This window comes from Solanum tuberosum, unplaced genomic scaffold, assembly GCF_000226075.1.
Source record: "Solanum tuberosum cultivar DM 1-3 516 R44 unplaced genomic scaffold, SolTub_3.0 scf00023, whole genome shotgun sequence".
NCBI lineage: Eukaryota > Viridiplantae > Streptophyta > Magnoliopsida > Solanales > Solanaceae > Solanum > Solanum tuberosum.
In genome coordinates, this window is record NW_006238949.1 from 664441 (window position 1) to 684256 (window position 19816).

Below are 19816 nucleotides of genomic sequence, written 5' to 3' on the forward strand. Positions count from 1 at the left end.
AAACACCTCCACTATAAGTGGATCAAACCAAGCAAGAACAATTTTTATCCATAATATGAGATTAAGCCAACTTACCATCCTCCAAAGCCATAATCCTCAATTCATCCATATACCAACAATTCATCATAAATAAGCATGGGTAATGACATACTTCAACAATCTAAAGACCTTTAAACAAGTTTGATTCATATACATTCATTATCTAGCAACCCACTTCATAAAGGCATAAACTAGGAATAGAGAGAAATCATGGGTTCATGGAGTATTTTCATCTTAAATCGTCAATACAACAACAATATAACCATAAAGTGCCATTAGAAACCTTTTAAAACCATTTGGTGGAAGAACCCATGAGATTGAGTGAAAACCTAGATTTTTCATACTTTGAAATTACTTTGGATTTGGCTCCTTGAATGGAAATTTAGACAAGGATCAAGACCACCATACCTTTGCTATGATCTCCCACGAAATTTGATGAAGAAAGCCTTGAATCCAAAGCCCTAGCTCCCACTTCTTCTTCTTCTTGAGTTGGAGAGAATATTTGAGAAGTGAGGGAAATGTTTTTAGGGATGGGAATTGGACTAATGGTATCTAGGAAATAATATATGTCCTTGGAAAAAACTGGTCCAACACTTAGAAAAAAAATCAGGTGGGTGAACAATAAAATCAGCTACTGGAATTTGCCTTTTTCTGCCGGACAGATTTTACGAAAATGGGCATAACTTCTTCGTCCGAACTCCGAATGAGGTGAAACGAAGTGCGTTAGGTATCTAAGTCAAAGGTCTTTCCATGGATATATTACTGGCCACCCAAATAATTTGTTTTATAGGAGATATGACCCTACAAAGTAGACCCTCGAAAAAGGCTTCACTTGGAAATTTCGGATTTAGATACGGTTGCTCTAAAATTTGGGTTAGACCCATTTCCCACTCAATTTGACCCCCTAAACAAGAATATGAAGTCGGATTTTCGAAAAACGAAACGGATCTTTTTATATACAGCTAAACAAGTTTCCGGTAACTTCCGAAGCACATTTTTAAGAACTTTTTGGGTCAAATTCAAATATAATCATTTCATTAAGTTCTCGGCTCCAAACTCACATGTGAGGCTCTAGTTTCACTCTATCATTTTCCGAGTCGTTACAGTTACTCAAGAAACTTTACTTTGTATGGGTGAGATTATGGGATCTTATTTGTGCATTGCACAAGTATACTTTGAGGGAATTTATGATATTTGCATCTTATGGTAAGATGATCTATGAGTTAATTATGATTACGACTTATGCTTTTCCATTATCTTCAAAATGATGCTTTAACTTAGTAAATTGCATGCATTGAACTAAAATGTCTGTTTTAGCATGTTTCAAGGTTTTTTTGCATGGCTATCATACTTCGTGCATTTTTGTACTAACCCATATTTTCCTACATTTTCTCCAAGTGTAGGGTCCAATTCTCAAGGTGATCCTCACTGTGGCTGAAGCTTGGATTTGCTCATTTCACCTAGCTTGTTGGTGAGTCCTCATTATTCGAGGACGAATGTTTTCACTGAGTAGTTTCATTCTTGTATTTCCTTTTTGGATTATATTGTATGGGTTGTGTCCCTATTTGATCCAAGTGTTGTAATAGATGGCTATGTTGAGACAAGTTTAGACTTCCGCTTTCCTTTATGAAAATTTTGGACTTGGCATGCGTTTTTAGTCGTATTGTTCTAATGCTTTATGTTATGATATGCTAAGTGGCTTACATGGTGCCTTTCAGTGTTCTACACTTCTTTCATTACTCCTAAGTCATGCCTTAGAGTTTAACTCTATAAAGTCCCTCTCTTAATCCTTCTCGTGTGTCTTTAGGATATGAATACACGAAGGGCTAATGCTAGAAGAGTGGAGGATGACAATGTGAATCAAGAAGCTTCTCCTCAAGCTAATCAAGCTCCGGTTGATCCTTAGGTTGAGAATGTGACCCATGCAGAGTTTAGGTCTACTATCCAAATGTTTCCTCACGTCGTGACTGCTCAAGCCAATAGAGAAGTTGAAGCTCCAGTGAATCCTAATGTAAATTCAGTTGCTTCTAGGGTTAGGGAGTTTTCTAGAATGAACCCTCCCGAATTTCATGGTTCTAAAGTGGAAGAGGATCCCCAAAGGTTTATCGATGAGGTTTATAAAAGTCTTGCTATTATGGAGGTGTCCTCGGAAGAGAAGGTGGAGTTAGCCCCCTACTGACTAAAAGATGTTGCTTAAGTATAGTACGATCAGCAAAGTGTGGAAGACCCGTAGGAGCGGGCCCGGTAGGATGGGAATTGTTAAAATTGGCATTTCTTGATAGATTCTTTCCTTAAGAGTTGAGGGAAGCTAAGGTTGAAGATTTCATTAACCTTTGTCAAGAAAGTATGAGCGTGAAAGAGTATTCCCTAAAATTCAATCAATTGTCCAAGTATACTCCAAATATGGTGGCAAAATCGAGGGATAAAATGAGTAGGTTTTTGATGGGTGTGTCCAACTTTGTTGAAAAAGAGTGTCGTACGTAAATGCTCCATCATGACAGGGTTATCTCAAGGCTTATGGTGTACGCTCAACAAATTGAGGAGTCAAAACTCAAGGAAAAGAATAGAGACGTGAAAAGAGCTAGAATTGTTGATGGAAACTTCTCCAATGCTAGGTCTGATGGACAAGATTCGCCAAGGTTTAGGCAAAGGTTTCCCAACCAAGGCTCCTCTAGTGCTTCAAGGGTCAACAAGGATAGGATTTCCAACCTTAAACCTCAAAAAGGTAATAGTGGTAGTTCTTCTGTGGCTAGGCCTAATTGTGAAAAATGTGGTAGAAAGCATGATTGTAAGTGCCTAGTTGGCACCGATTGGTGTTTTAGTTGTGGGAAGATTGGCCACAAGATGAAAGATTGTCTGATGTTCAAGGTTAAGGGAGGATAAGATGAACAAGTTCCTCCAAGCGGTTCAAATTCTAATGCCCCAAAGAAAAACCACTTTTATGCTCTTCAATCTCGAGGTGACCAAGAGAGCTCCCCGGATGTGGATACTGGTAAGTTAAAAGTGTTTTCTATTAATGTATATTACTTGGTATATCTCGGTGCTAATTTTTCCTTTGTGACACCTTTTGTGGCCATGAAGTTTGAAATGCTCCCCGAAGTGTTAGTAGAACCTTTTTCAGTCTCTACCCTAGTTGGAGATTCTGTGGTGGCTAGGAGGGTTTATAGGAGTTGTCCCATTTTCTTGTCCCATAGAGTTACTTTGGTTGATTTGGCAGAGTTATACATGTTAGACTTTGATGTGATTTTAGGTATGGATTGGTTGCATGCATGTTATTCCTCTATCGATTGTAGGACTCGGGTGGTTAGATTCCAATTTCCAAATGAGCCTATCTTAGAGTGGAAGGGAGGAAATTCTATTCCTAGAGGTCAATTTGTCTCTTGTCTTAAGGCTAGGAAGATGATCTCCAAAGGGTGTATTTATCATCTTGTTAGGGCGAAGGATGTTGAATCCTAAACCCCTTCTCTAGAGTCTGTTCCAGTAGTTAATAAGTTCCTGAAAGTTTTTCCCGATAATTTGCCCGGTATTCCTCCCAAGCGGGAAATAGATTTTGGTATTGACCTTTTACCGAATACGCATTCTATCTCCATTCCTCCTTACAGAATGTCTCTGACCAAGTTGAAAGAGTTGAAAGAGCAACTAATGGATTTATTAGATAAGGGCTTCATCCGACCGAGTATCTCTCCATGGGGTGCTCCGGTGTTGTTGTTTAGTAAGAAAGATGGGTATCTTAGAATGTGCATCGATTATCGTCAATTTAATAAAGTGACCATTTGTTACGATCCAAGGGTACACCCTAGGTGTAACATAGCGTACTTGACCCTGAAGGGGTCTCATACAAGCCCTTAGCACATCATAACATAAGACAATAGAAAAGTACGGAAATTTTAAAAACTTTTCTCCATACAATCGAACACTTTTCATAAAAGCAAGTGCAAGTCTTCACTACACTTTTGTCTCAAACCATCTAATACATCTTTAGAATAAACTCTTGGGACATAGCCCATACAATAGTCTCAACCATGGAATAAAAGAAATAAAGAAAATAAAGGGTGTTGTCCTTGAAGCTATGAGGACTCACCAAATCTTCAACTCATTGCAACTTCTAGAAACTTATCTCCAAGAGTAGAACTTAATCTCCAAACCCTACATTTGATGAGAATGTCGGCAAAGTATGTGTTACTATAAAATGTACTAAATATGTTATCTAGCATAATCACAAGAGCATAAGACAAGGGTTAGTCAATATAAGACATAATCCAAAATCATATGAAATACTTCATGAAACATCAACTATAAGGCACATAAGAGACAATATCATAATCATAAGAGAAGTCTCCAACATAAACTTCATATAAGCCTTACTCAACTCTTAGTCATTAATATCATAAAAGGACTATTCTCAAGTAACCTCAAAACATACTTGCGCAATGCATGAATAGCATCCCATAATACCATCCAAGCTAAGTATCCCTTTTTTGTCATCTAGATTATGGTCTACATGCATGGTCAAGTAATAGGCTTTCATATCATATGAGTAATAAACTCCTAAGTAACCTCAAAGAAAACTTGTGCAATGCATGAATGGTATCCCATAATACCATTCACACTAAGAATAACCTTGAAGTCACCATGTGCATACTTACCATTCATTTGGTCTCATTATTTAGCTTACTTCATATAGACAAGGGAACTATCACCTTAAATTAAGCATATCATGGAGGGCAACTATAGCAACAACCCAAGCTAAGTCTACACTATATAAGAGAAACTATCATAAGTAGCTTCAAGTCATACTTGTGAAATGTATGAATAGCATCCCATACTACTATCCACACTAAGTAATACTTTAGGCTATCATACACAAATGACTACTATTTTTCATTCTAGACTACCAAAGAATAGCACCCTCTTAGACTAGACCAAGCTAATCATCTTGCTAACATAACTATATTATGCTAAACTAACTACCTTGGAAGGTACACTATCATTCAAGTCCAAGCTATTCTAGGAAGGGTATAAGTTTTCCATCCTAGCTACCATGAAGTAGTCTTACACCAACTAAGTCAAGCTACCCTTACAAGCACCCTAAGATGCTAGTTTAGGCTACCCTTAGGAGAGTATGATGTCTCAATCCTAAGCTACCCTTAGGAGAGTATGTGTCCTCGATCCTAAGCTACCATGAAATGTTCTTGGCCTAACCAAGTCATGCTACCTTTGAAGGCATCCTAAGAAAGCTAGTTCAACCTACCAAGAGGAGAGTACAAATCCTCAATCCTAGGATACCATGACTCTCTCTAACTCAAGCTACTCTTGACATGCATCTTACAATGCTAAGTCAAGCTACCCTTAGGAGTGTATAGATCCTCAATCCTAAGCTACCAACCATGGTCCTGTCTTACCAAGCTAAGCCATACATGAAGGAAACATATGTCACAACTTCAAGCCACTCTAATCTAACATTCTTTGATTCATTTTAGGTGATTAGATTTTCAACCTAGAATCATTCTATGTGGGAATACCTTTCACATTCTACATATATATTTCAAGATACTCTAGTCACAAGCTTCTTCTTTAAGCAAGTTCTAATTGTAGTTTATCATATAGCCCCAATATAGATCATTACTCATCATGGTCCATCACATATGTTCTATTCTAATTCAACCCATACATATATATTTCTAACCTTAGACAATTACTACTCAACGCATTGATTCTAGAAGATAACTCATGAACCTTCAACTTCACCTTTTATGGTGATAACCCACATAATTCAACCTCACCAATTAGACTATGGTAACCATGGAAATCACATGACATGATAGAGTCATGGTAGCCTAGGATTGAGGATCTATACTCTCTTAAGGTTAGCTTGAATTAGCATTGTTAGAATGCACTTCATGGTAGCTTGACTTGGTAAGGCCAAGACCATTTCATGGTAGCTTAGGATTGAGACACCATACTCTCCTAAGGATAGCTTAGGGTTGAGGGTTCATACTCCTCTAAGGGGTAGCTTGCATCTTATTGAATGTTTGCATGGTAGCTAGGTTGGTATACTTGTATCCTCCCTTGGATAGATTGGATTGCCTGATAGAGTTTTTTCCATGGTAGTTAGGTCTAGCATAGTAGTATGCTATTCTTTGATAGTTTAGAATGAAATATAGTAAGCGTTGAGTAAGCTAGCCTAAAGGACTACTTAGTGTGAATGGTAGTATGTGATGTCATTCATACATGGCATAGGAATGACTTGAAGCTACTTATGAAGTGTTTTCTTATGTGATGTATGCTAGCTTTGATTTATGCTTTATTGGATCCAGGGGAAACTATTTCCTTTATAAGTCCTTATATAGCAGTCAATTTCGATGTTAGTCTAGAAACTCTTTCACAAGCCTTTTTCAGTCTCTACTCGAGTCGGTGACCCAGATATAGCTAGACGGGTATATAGAAATTTCCCTTTCACATTCATTCAAAAAAGTCCCCTCAGCAGATCTTGTAGAGTTTAGAAATGGTAGAGTTTGATATCATTCTAGGCATGGATTGGTTACATTCCTGTTATGCCTCAGTCGATTGTAGAACTAGGATCGTTCATTTTTAGTTTCCAGACGAACCAGTCATGGAATGGAAGGGTAGTATCTTAGTGCCTATGGATCGATTCATTTCTTACCGTAAGGATAGAAAGATGATCTCTAAGGGTTATATCTATCATCTAGTTTGGGTTAAGGATTCAAGCTCTAAAACTCTAACTATTGAGTCAATTCCAGTAGTTAATGAGTTTCCACAAGTGTTTTCGGAAGATCTTCCCACAGTTCCTCCCGAAAGGGAAATCGACTTTGGAATTGACCTCCTTCCAGATACCCAGCCCAGTTCTTGTTGCTATAGTTTCTTTCCATGATATGATTGACTTAAGTTGGTATTTCCTTGTCAATATGAAATAGGTCAATACTGACACCTAGAAATGGTATATATGAATATGGTGCCTTCAACGATATGCTTAATATGTGTGGTATTATGGGATGCGCCACATGCATTGCACAAGTGTTCCTTGAGGTTACTTATGAGTATACATGCTCTTATGATATGAAAACCTAGGTCTTGACTATGAAGGTGGACTATGATCAAGAATGACCAAAGAGATGTACTTAGCTTGGATAGTATTATGGGATGCTATCCTTACCTTGCACAAGTATGCTTGGAGGTGGCTTGTGCAGTAGTTCTCTTGAATATGAAAGACTAATGGTTGAAGTATACATCTATGTATGTCTTATGTTGACTTGTGATAATATGATACTTATGTTGGAGTTGATTTATGATGTTATGCTAGCTTTCATACTTGGTACATTTTGTACTAATGCATATTGCCTACATTCTAATCAAATGTAGGGTGTTGGGAGATTGTGTTGCTTGAAGGCTAGGTTCGTAAGGTGCACGAAGACTTGAAGAATTGGTGAGTCCTCATAGCTTCGAGGACAAACCTATTATGCTCTTTTAATGTCATTTCTTATGTTTTAGACTTTATTCATGTTATTCATAGATGGTTTGAGATAAAGGCTTAGTAAAGACTTCCGCTTCCTTATGAAAATGTTTTAGATTGTTTTGAAAAAAAGTTTTAAATTTTCCCGTATTTTTATGATCTTATGTTATGATTATGCTAAGGGCTTGTATGCAACCCCTATGGGGTCAAGTACACCATGTTACGTCTAAGGGGTAACCCTGAATCGTGACAAACTTTGTATCAGAGCACAATGTTTAGAATGGTTCTAGGATTGTCTCAAACCACGTCTAAGTAGAGCCTTATTCATGGGTGTGAGTCGCGACACATTAATCAATAAGAGGCTATTGGATGTTTAGGAAAAGTCTCACTTATTCATTCTCTTACTCGTTCCATAGAGTTTGTCTTTAGTAGGCCCTTTTTCTAATCTGTGCCCATTGTTTTTCAGGGTATGGCTAATACAAGGACGAATGCTAGGAGAGAAGGGGAAGACAATGGGACCAAGAGATTCCTCCCCAAGTTCAAAATCAAGCTCCTCCTCAAGTTCCTAATGACTCTTCAATTGGGAATGTCACTCTAGCGGAGTTTAGGTCTTCTATGCAATTGTTGGCTCAAGCCTTGACGGCGCAAGCCAATAGAGAGGTGGTGGCTTTGGCAAACCCTATAAGGGGGATGGGTGTTTACAAGATTAGGGAGTTCTTGAGGATGAACCCTCTGGAGTTTAGTGGCTCCAAGGTGGAAGAGGATCCAAATGGGTTCATAGATGAGGTTTATAAGATACTTGCTTTCATGGGGGTAACTTCTAGAGAGAAAGCAGAGCTAGCCGCTTACCAATTGAAAGATGTTGCCCAAATTTGGTATAAGCAATGGAAAGATGCTAAGCCGGTATAGGCAGGCCCTATAGACTGGGAAACTTTTAAGTTGGCATTTCTAGATAGGTTCTTTCCTCGGGAGTTGAGGGAGGTTAAGTTGGAAGAATTCATAAATCTTAAGCAAGGCAACATTAGTGTCAACGAGTATGCCTTGAAGTTCACTCTTTTGTCTAGGTATGTTTTATCTTTGGTAACAAGTCCAAGGTATTTGATGAATAGGTTTATGACGGGGGTGTCCGATCTGTTAGAAGAAGAATGTCGTATGGCAATGCTTGTTGATGATATGGATATCTCACGCCTTATGGTGTTTGCCAAAGAAGAGTCAAAACTCAAGAAGGAGAGGGATAGTGAGAAAAAGAGGTCTAGGGTGGATAATGATGGGTTTGATGGACATTGTCGTTCTAGGAATCGACAAAAGTTTTCCGGACAAGTCAATTCTAATGCTCCTAAGTATAAGGATGAGACGGTGTCTACCCGTAGGCGACAAGGGAAAGGTAGTGAGTCCCTATGGCCCACTTGTTCTAGATGTGGTAAGAGGCATGAGGGTAAGTGTTTGGTCGGTAGAGATGGTTGTTATGGATGTGGTGAGAGTGGCCACATGAAGAAAGATTGCCCAAAGGCAAAGGCTACTATAAGAGAGGGTAAGTATGTCTTCTCTAGTAGTGGGGATGATGAGCCTCCAAAGAGGAATAGGTTTTATGCTCTCCAATCTAGAGAAAATCAAGAGTGATCTCCTCATGTCCCTTCCCTTGGTTTGAAATTTCCCCAGAGTGAAATAGATGGGGGTATCTCTTCTTCATATCTTCCTTTACCTCCCAATTGGCTTCCTAAACAAATTGATTCCTCCATAAGACATTGACTAATGCAAACTCTTTCGTTCTCAACTTACGAGCCTGAAGATCAAGGATCTGAACGAGTATTTCCTCATAAGGTAGGCTTTCCTTAATACCAATATTTTCAGTAGGTACTGTAAGTGAAGGATCGCCGAAACATTTTTTTAGCATGGATACAGTGAACCCCAGAAGAACTGCTACTAATTCTCAAGGTAGCACAAACTCGTAAGAACCATTACCAATCCTTTTTCATATTTTGTAAAGGCCAATATACCGGGACTGAGTTTTCCCTTCTTACCAAATCTCATAGCACCCTTCATGGTGAAACCTCCAAGTAGACCCAATCATCAACTTCAAACTGTAAGTCTCTTCTCCTAACATTTGTATAAGATTTCTTAACGACTGTGTGCTATTTTTAGCCTTTCCTGGATAATCTTCACCTTTTCCTTGGCTTGGTGAACCAAGTGAATCCCTATCAACTCGGCTTCACCTACCTCAAACAAACTAGTAGGCGATCTACACCTTCTCTCATAAGGAGCCTCATAGGGAGCCATTTGGATACTAGAGTGATAAGTAATATTGTAAGAAAATTGTATGAGTGGCAAGTGATCATCCCAATTATTTTTGAAGTCTATGAAACATGCTGTCAACATATCTTCAAAAGTCTGGATCGTGCACTCTACTTCACCATCCGTTTGTGGATGAAAAGCATTACTCAGATACCTTTGAACCCAAACCTTTCCAAAAAACATCCATAATTAAGCGGTGAATTGCGCACCTCTATCTGAAGTGATAGACACAATAACTCCATGAAATTGAACTATCTCTTGAATATATAACCTCGCGTAATCTTTTGCTGAGTTGATAGTCTTTACTGGTAAGAAATGGGCTAATATAGTTATTCGATCTAAAATCACCCAAATAGAATCATATTTTCTGTGAGATTGCGACAAGCCAGTAATGAAATCCATATTAATCAACTCCCTCTTCCATTCCGGAAGAACTATGATCTGAGCCATATCAATGGGCCTTTGGTGTTCTACCTTGACTTGTTGGCAATTCGAAACTTATTAACTAACTCTGTAATAAACATCTTCTTACCCCTCCACTAAAAGACATCCCTCAAGTCATGATACATCTTGGTGGACCCATAATGGATCAAATATCTTGGATTACGAGCCTCTTCCATGATCCTCTCTTGAAGCTCATCCACATTTGGTACACACAACCTACTGTTATAACTCAATACACCATCTCCCCCTTGTTCAAAAGCCATCACATTTTTCTTATGAATGTTGCCTTTAATTCAGGAAAAATAGGGCCTTGGTCGTGTTTCTCCTTCACTTGAGACACTAGTGATGATTCAACCTCATTTATCACTGCCACTCAACCTTCATTTGAATCTAACAACCGGAATCACAAACGTGCAGGTCTATGCACATCTTTTGTCAATTGTTTCTTACCTTCCTCAATATGTGTAGTACTTCTCATAGGTAACCAGCTCAAAGCATCAACAACAACATTAGCCTTACCTAGGAGATAGAGGTAACTCATGTCGTAATCCTTAAGAAACTCGAAACAACTCCTTCGTCTGAGATTAAGTTCTTTCTGACTGAAAACATATTGTCTTCTCTTGTGATCGGTGAACACATCTTCATGAAAACTATAGAGATAGCGAAGCCATATTTTCAAAGAAAATACTACTGCAACAAACGATCATGAGTTGGGTGATTCTTCTTGTAAATATTTAATTGTTTAGAGGCATATGATGTAACCTTTCAATTCTTCATCAATAAAAAAACAAGTCCAATTGTGGATGCATCATAATACACAAAAAAACTTTGTTTTCACTTTGGTAGGGTCAGCAGTAGGGCAGTAATTATCTAGGTTTTCAAATCCTGGAAGCCTTTCTCACAAGATTCAAACCATTGAATTTGTACTATCTTCTGAGTCAACTTAGTTGATGGGGAAGAAATAAATGAAAACCCCTCGACAAACCTCCTATAGTAACCACTCAATCCTAAGAAACTCCTTATATCAGTTGGAGATTTGGGTCTGGGACAATTCTGCATTGCTTCAATCTTTTGAGTGTCAACTCTGATCCCCTCACCAGATAAAATGTGGCCTAACAACTCCACGGAATCAAGCAAAAACTCACACTAAGAAAATTTGGCATATAATTTCTTATGTTTGATAGTTTGAAGAACTATTCTGAGATGACTAACATGATCCTCCTCATTCCTCGGGCAAATCAATATGTTATCAATGAATATAATCACAAAAATGTAGAGATATGGCTTAAATACTTTGTTCAAGGTCCATAAATGCTACAAGAGCATTAGTCAAACCAAAAGACATAACAAGAAACTCATAGTGACCATAACGGGTCCTGAATGTTGTCTTTGGGATGTCACTTTCTCGTACTCTCAACTAATGATAGTCATATCTGATGTCTATCTTAGAAAAGCAAGTGGCACCCTGAAGTTGATAAAAAAGATAATCAATTTTTTGAATGGGATACTTATTCTTTATAGTAACCTTGTTCAACTAGTGTTAATCAATACACATCCTAAAAGAGCAATCTTTCTTCATAACAAATAAGTCTGGAGCGCCCCAAGATGATACACTAGGTCAATTAAAACCTTTAACGAGAATATCTTTCAATAACTCTTCGAAATCTTTTAACTCTTCTTGAACCATTTTATATGGTAGAATGGAGATAGGTCAAGTATTGGGAAAAATGTCTATTCTGAAGTCTATTTTCCTCTTCAGAGGGACTCCGGGAAGATCATCATGAATGACCATTGGCAACTCACTCACAACTTGAACTGTCTGAATAGGCAGTGTCGCAACACTAGAGTCATTAACTCAGACTAAGTGATAGATGCACCCCTTAGAGACTAGCTTTCTGGTCTTAAGGTATGAAATGAAACGACCCTTAGAAACTACAGAACTACTCCTCCACTTTACAACTATCTCATTAGGAAACTTAAACTTGACTACTTGAGTTCTACAATAAACTGAGGCATAACAACTCAAAAACTAGTCCATACCTAGAATAACATCAAAGTCCACCATGTCTAACTTGACTAAGTCATCCATGATGTCCTTTTGATTGACAAAGATGGTATAATCATGATAAACTCTCTCGGCTAGAATAGACTCACCAACATTGGAATGTACTATCATTCATTTAATAGATGCTAAATTTGATAAGTTTTATTATATATCATCATTTTAGGACAATTTTTACAATATAATTAAATCAAAAGATAATGATACAGTATGACAATATAACAAATATTTAACTAATCAAACAAAAATTAACTCTAACACATACTTTAATAAAGCGCGACACATTTCCGAATATTTACTTTTTCTAGATACTAAAAGTAGAAAGATATTAAGTAAAAAACCTTTTTATGGTAATTAAAAGTACAATCTCTTTGTAACTAAAACAAAACATCACAAAAATGTGCGAAATAAAGTAACAAGTTACTTTTACGGTGGAATGTATCTTTATTGAATTTATTTTTGTAAAGAATTATTAGATTGACAAGTTTGCCAAGAAAAGTGATATTTTCAAGCATACTCATTGTTGATTAAATCCGGGATTGTAGTAGAACATTAATTGTATTTGATATAAATAATTGTTTGATGATCGATTCATAGAGATTGTACCAATATGAGATGATTTTAATTTTTCAACACATTTATAATTTTTTATGAAACTTTTTAATGAGCTTTTGTCAAGATTAAGAACTCACTATTTTCTAATAATATTTGTTTCTATCAATTAATATAGAGACACGTGCAACATACATGGCAAAGACTAGCTCTATGAAATTCACAAAAAAAGATTCTAACTCTTAGATTTATCATACTTTGTAACTACAATAATAAATATTGGCATCATGATATCACTTTTCTTTTTATCTAACTTTTCCGTTAAAATAAAGCAAGATAGATATATTGCAATTGAAATATGATTAAAAGATTTATCGAGGATCCATACCCAATGGCATACAAAGAGCTTAATTGAATACAGAAAGACGTTGACAACTTTTTTGAACATGCTATATTCCCTACACTGGCAATTTTATAACACACTAGTTGCATCAATGTTCTTCTATAGTTATTAATACTTTTGTTTTACCAACAACTCTCTTTGACCAGTGTTGTAGTAGATAGGTCACTAAGCACAACTCAAATATCCAGATATAAACGCAGGAAATATAAAATGAATCTGGAAGCCAAAGCCAAGTAGAAAAAAAAATTACCGGGATAAACAACCATGTTCGATTTAGAAGTCGTAATTGTTTACATCGAATTCTAACTCAAACCATATGTTTCCCTTTTTCTTTGTATGAATAAAGAAGTTTTTCATTTTTATCCTTTAATCAATAATATACTGACGTTTAAGGCCCCTATTGGATCCACCAAAATGTTATTTTGCATTACTGGAAGTTGTATTATTACTAGAAGATTTTTTTCCTTTGAACTAGAAGTTATATTGCATCTTCTACTTATATTATGAAAATCTCATTAATAATTTTTCAATTTGTAATGCTTTTAGTCAAACAACTTTGATAATTAGCCTCTTTGGTTCTAATTTCCCCTTTTAATTATTCATGTTTCGAAATTGCAGCAAGTTGTTGTGCGGAGCATGAATAAGGTGGATTTTTCCGTGGGTCCTCGCCATCCGAATCAATTCTGAACTAATCATCTATGAAGTAGAGCACGTAACGCGCACAAGAAAATAATATAACCTTGTGTTTCTAGAGAACAACCACATTCTAGAAGTTACTCTAAAGCTTATTGGAGCACTATGTGAATTCAATTAATCGAGCCTAAAATAACTTGAGCAAAGAAGCTCCAATTTTGTTTGTTGTCTCTGTTATAGTCCACCAAATTCTGGCCTAGCAAGCATTAGCACATTTTTTAAACATATTACTCATGGAACTTACAGTTTAATAGCACACTTAGGAAATACCACTCATTTCCCTATCAAAAACAAAGACTATCAGCTAATGTCAACAACAACAATAACATCTATAAGACAAGTCCAAATTACACACCAAGACAATACAAGTCAAGCCAAAAATGATTTAATGGATGCATCTGATGCAAACCTGTAAGGCATTTCAATCCAATCCATCAATAAAAATGGGAACTTTGATTCATTTAGGGCTTTATTTAAATAGATTTTGTGTCCTCAAATTCTTATTTTGTGCCAATTATTTATTTAAACTCCTTAATTTCAAGGTATTTGGATTGAGGAACAAAGCAAGGACACTAATTTGCAAAAAGGAACGAAGCGAACTGAAAAAAGGAAGAAAAGAGAGCCTAGTGATCGCCAAGTCCATTAGGCTAGTCGCCGAGTTGCCATTTGACCGCCTAAAGTTCCAGTGTGACAAGCCCTAAAGGAGAAAATCAAGTTGGAGAGAGAATGAAGCAGTCGGCGGATCACCGAGTGATTCCATGATGCAGAACTAGATCACCCAAAGTTACAGACCTGGATGATACCGAAGGCCAAGCCAAAAAGGCGATTGAATTGACCAAATAGCGGATCGTCGAGCCCAACTTACTGCATTGAATAGTCCTTCGTAGCATATTTTTGGCGACTATAAATACGATTTTTAACATTTAGTTTTGTATCTTTTATCAATTAGCAAGTATCATATTTTTCAGCATATTGAACTCTCAGTATTGCGAAAAGTTTTTCTTAGCTTTGAAGAATTGAATTTTTTTACTTTGGAGAAATTTGAAGTGGGTCTTTGAGATTCTTCAATTTGGATCATTGTAAGGACGAAATTATTCTTACCCAGTTGATGGAAACACAATTTGGTAACGATTTTTATCTTTTTATGATGTCTAGCTAAAACCCCAATTCTTGTGATGTGATTATGGGCTGATTTAGTTTCTGGTTATTGCTAATTGTTAGTTTAAATGCAGTTTAGAAGTGAGTTTAACCAGTAATTGTGGTTTAATATAAGAATGGTAGTTGCAAATGCAATTCTACCTTCGTATTTTTGTCTTGCTCGAGAGAGAGGTTTGAAAATCAAGTTTATTGGTTGATGGTCTGTGGGTATTGGGTTGTCATGGGTTCAGCTCGAAAGAGTGAATCCTAAACCCTTTTATACACATTCAGCTCAAGAGAGTGAATGGACTAAGGCGTAGGTTGTTCCTTTTTTTCTTGCTTGTTTGTGTTTGAGAAAAACCGACTTGATTTGGGGTAAATTGTTCGAGAGAAATTCTATTCCCTCTATGGCTTAGCTTACTCACTAATATTCAACTATTTCCTAACAGTTGCAATTACCCATTTGTCTACATTGGCCTATGATCGAATCACATCCCAAGAACCCATCTCCTTATTGTTATTCCGTATTATTTGTTGCTACTGTAGTTGATAATTAAAACCAAAACCCCCGTTATTTGACATTCGTGTCACCCCCTAATTTGAATTATGTTTTTATTCGGTAATGTCTATTCTTATGACTGATTTGACCATGTTCACTCTTTGCTATTGAATCTTGAACACGTACCACTCCATGTGGGATTCGACCCCATCTCATTTAGTTGGGTTATATACTGACTAGCGAACATTGACACTTAGAATTGGATTGAGTGTCCTTGAAACATTAATCAAATACTTGATGTATCGGACAGAAAATAAAAAGGAAGCCCCGGTGGACTCTTCCCCAGTTGTGGATACAGAAGCATTACCTGTAGAAGCACTTTTGCCTACTCTGGCCCCTGGCCTTCATGTATTTCTAGAACTGCCCATTTTACGACGCCTAGTACCTCTACTACTCATTTCCCTCCTAGATCTGGTACTGCTATTGCTGTTGCCTTTCGACCCATACTCACTCAGGTTGCATTACTACGGATGGGGCAGCTAGCCCATTCAGCTGATCTACGTGCCGCTAGAGTTGAGGTCGTTGCATGATCGAGAAGGCCTTCGTTGATGCTGTGACACCTCTAAGTTTAACTATTGATGCCCTTGCAGCGAGGATAGCAGTGTGCGAGCATGGCAAAGGAGCCACTGAGGAGGTGACGGCTCTAAAGGCTACTATTGTCTAGCTGAGGAGAGATGTCGACCAGATGAAGTCAACCAACATGTCGATTATCTTCCGGACAATAGGGATTCCTGATATGTTAGTTGAGCCAGATATGCCTCCGACTACAACGGGAGATGATGTTCGAGTTGACGAAGTAGCTATTGTTGAGTCTGAGGCTGAGATGGATGAGGAGATGATTGGGGATGTTTCAGAGGTTTCTTATGAGGGCCTTACAAAGATTGAGGAGGCCATGGTAGATATAAATGTGCAGACCTCTTTGGCCGACACACCTTTGGATGACCTGAGTGGAGTTAGCAGTGTTGAAGTTGCACCGGGCACTGATGCCCCGACAGACGGAGCAATTGTTTAGACAGGACTTTTCTTTACCTCCCACTATCCCTTTTTACTGTCTTTTTGGATATTATTTTTCATTTGAGGACAAATTGCCTTTTTCTTTGTGGTGGGTGAGGTATTTCCATACCTACCTCTTGTAATTAGTGTTTTGTTTTGTAAAATGGGTTTTATGATGTAAATTTTCATTTGGCAGTGTTTTGTGGATGTTTGAGTTGGTGGCTCCTTGTTTTAATCGTAAATAATTTTTGGACCCTTTGGAATAATTTTGCCACCTCTTGTGTAGTTAATTGTGGTTGTTCTTATGCAAATTTGATTGTCGGTTGTTATCAATACAAATGACTTGAATAGTGTTCTCAATCGAAGAAAAATGAATGTGCGGCTACGATAAGGCTAAATGAAGTTACATAGATAATATGTGAACTTTTTGCATCATGTTGTGATTTGTCGGTTATCAAATTGAGTCTCTTGTGATGAACATTGCACACTAGAGAAAGTGTGGAGTCTTGTTTGATATTGGTGCCAATGCCTTGTGTGATGAGCTTACCGTGAACCTTGTGTGATGACACATATAATTTTCCCCATTGGTCCGGTTGACAAAGTGATGCAGGCTATTGAAATGATCTTAGGAAACAATTTTAAAGAGTGAAACAATTTGACATTATACCACTTTTGTGGCCTACCTTGTGAGTGTGTGAACTTTGTTTGATTACCCATTGAGCCTTACCCTTTTCTTGGAAGAAACTTGATGCAATTGTGACCTTTCTTTATCCCTTCACCGTTAATCCTCATGAGATGTGGTTTATTGGAATAGCCAACTTAGGCTAAAAGCCTAAGTTGGGGGTGTGGCTAAAAGAGAAGGTAGATCAAGAAGTGTGAAGAAATTCCCCTTTAGCGATGGCTTTGAAAATGATGGAACCCCTCCATACAAAAAAAAAAGAAAAGAGAAGAAGGAAAGAGAAGAATAATGAAAAAGTTGTGAAATAAAGATGCAAAAGCAAATGGGGTTTCCGATAATCCATGGAAAGTGAATTTTTAGCATGAATGAAATTGTTGAAGAAAAGGGAAGAAAGTATTGTTCATGCCACATTTCATGAGGATAGCAGCCACTGAGCCTAAATGACCATACCATGTGTTGTTCATACCACATTTCATGAGGATAGCATCTACTGAGCCTAAATGGCCATACCTTTACACTCAGCCCCATTACAAGCCTTAAAAAGACCTTTTTGATCTTGAGTGAGTTGAAACAAGTGTTGGTTGGAAGATAAGGGCAAACCTATAGGTTGAGTCATGCATGTGTTTATCTTTGTGAGTGTGAGATTGTATGTGATTCCAAAACTATAAAGTATTGAACCATTGTGTGAATATGAAATCATTATTTTTGTGAGGGCATTCGATTACCTTCGTTAAGCTTGAACTTGCATTTGAAGGAAGTATTGTGAACTTGAGAATCTTTGGTAATGGTGAGTCACAACTTGAATCTTTGAGTACACATTTGCATGACTAAGTTGAGTCTTGTCGTGTGCATTCATGATTGAGTCTTGTGTAGCACTGTTTGAGACATCCTTTTTGAACTTTTGAACTTGAGTTTTTACTTGAGGACAAGAAAAAGTTTAAGTTGGGGGTGTTGATGAGTGTGAGATTTAGACTCATTTAGGGCTTTATTTGGATAGATTTAGTGCCCTCAAATGCTTATTTTGTGCCAAATACTGATGTAAAATCCTTGATTTCCAAGTATTTGGATTGAGGAACAAAGCAAGGACACTAATTTGCAAAAAGGAACGAAGCGAGCTGAAAGAAGGAAGAAAATAGAGCCTGGTGATCGCAAAGTCCATTAGGTGAGTTGCCGAGTGTCCATTTGACCGCCTAAAGTTCCAGTGTGCCAAACCCTGAACGAAAAAATCAAGTTGGCGAGAGAAAGGAGCAGTCGACGGATCGCCTAGTGATTCCGCGATGCAGAACTAGATCGGCCAAAGTTACAGACCTAGAGGATTGTGAAGGCCAAGGCAAAAAGGCGATGTAATTGACCAAAGGGCGGATCACCGAGCCGTACTTACTGTACCAAATGGTCCTTCGTAGCATATTTTTGGCGACTATAAATATGTTTTTGAATATTTAGTTTAGTATATTTTATCAATTAGTAAGTATCATATTTTTGAGTATATTGAACTCTGAGTATTGAGACAAGTTTTCCTTAACTTTGAAGAATTGAAATTTTTTACTTTCGAGAAATTGGATGTGGCTCTTTGAGATTCTTCAATTTTGATCATTGTAAGGACTAAATTAATCTTAACCAGTTGATGGAAACACAATGTGGTAACGATTTTTATCTTTTTATGTTGTCTAGCTAAAACCCTAATTCTTGGGGTGTGATTATGTGCTTATGGGCTGATTTAGTTTATGTTTAGAAGTGAGTTTAATCAGTAATTATTGTTTAATTTAAGAATTGTAGTTGCAAATGCAATTCTACCTTCGTGTTTTTGGCTTGCTCGAGAGAGAGAGAGATTTGAAAAGCATGATTATTGATTGATGGTCAGTGGGTATTGGGTTGTCATGGGTTCAGCTCGAGAGAGTGAATCCTAAACCCTTTTGTACACATTCAGCTAGAGAGAGTGAATGGACGAAGGCGTAGGGTGTTCTTATTTTTGTTGCTTGTTGGTGTTCGAGAGAAACCGACTTGATTTGGGGTAAATTATTCGAGAGAAAGTTTATTCCCTCTATGGCTTAGCTTACTCACTAATATTCAGCTATTTTCTAACTGTTGCAATTACCCATTTTCTATATTGGCCTACAATCGAATCACATTCCAAGAACCCATCTCATTATTGTTATTTCGTATTGTTTGATGTTGTTGTTGTTGATAATTAAAGCCAAACCCCCCCTTATTTGACATTCTTGTCACCCTCTGATTTGAATTATATTTTTATTCGATAATGTCTATTCCTATGACTGATTTGACCATGTTCACACTTTGCTATTAAATCTTGAACACGTACCACTCCCTATGGGATTCGACCCCAACTCATTTAGTTGGGTTATATACTGACTAGCGATCGTTGACACTTAGAATTGGATGACGTGTCGTTGAAACGTTAATCAATATCAACTGGGCAGATGAGCTACTTTGATCTAAATGAATGAAATGTGAATGATGCATGTCTAAAGTTA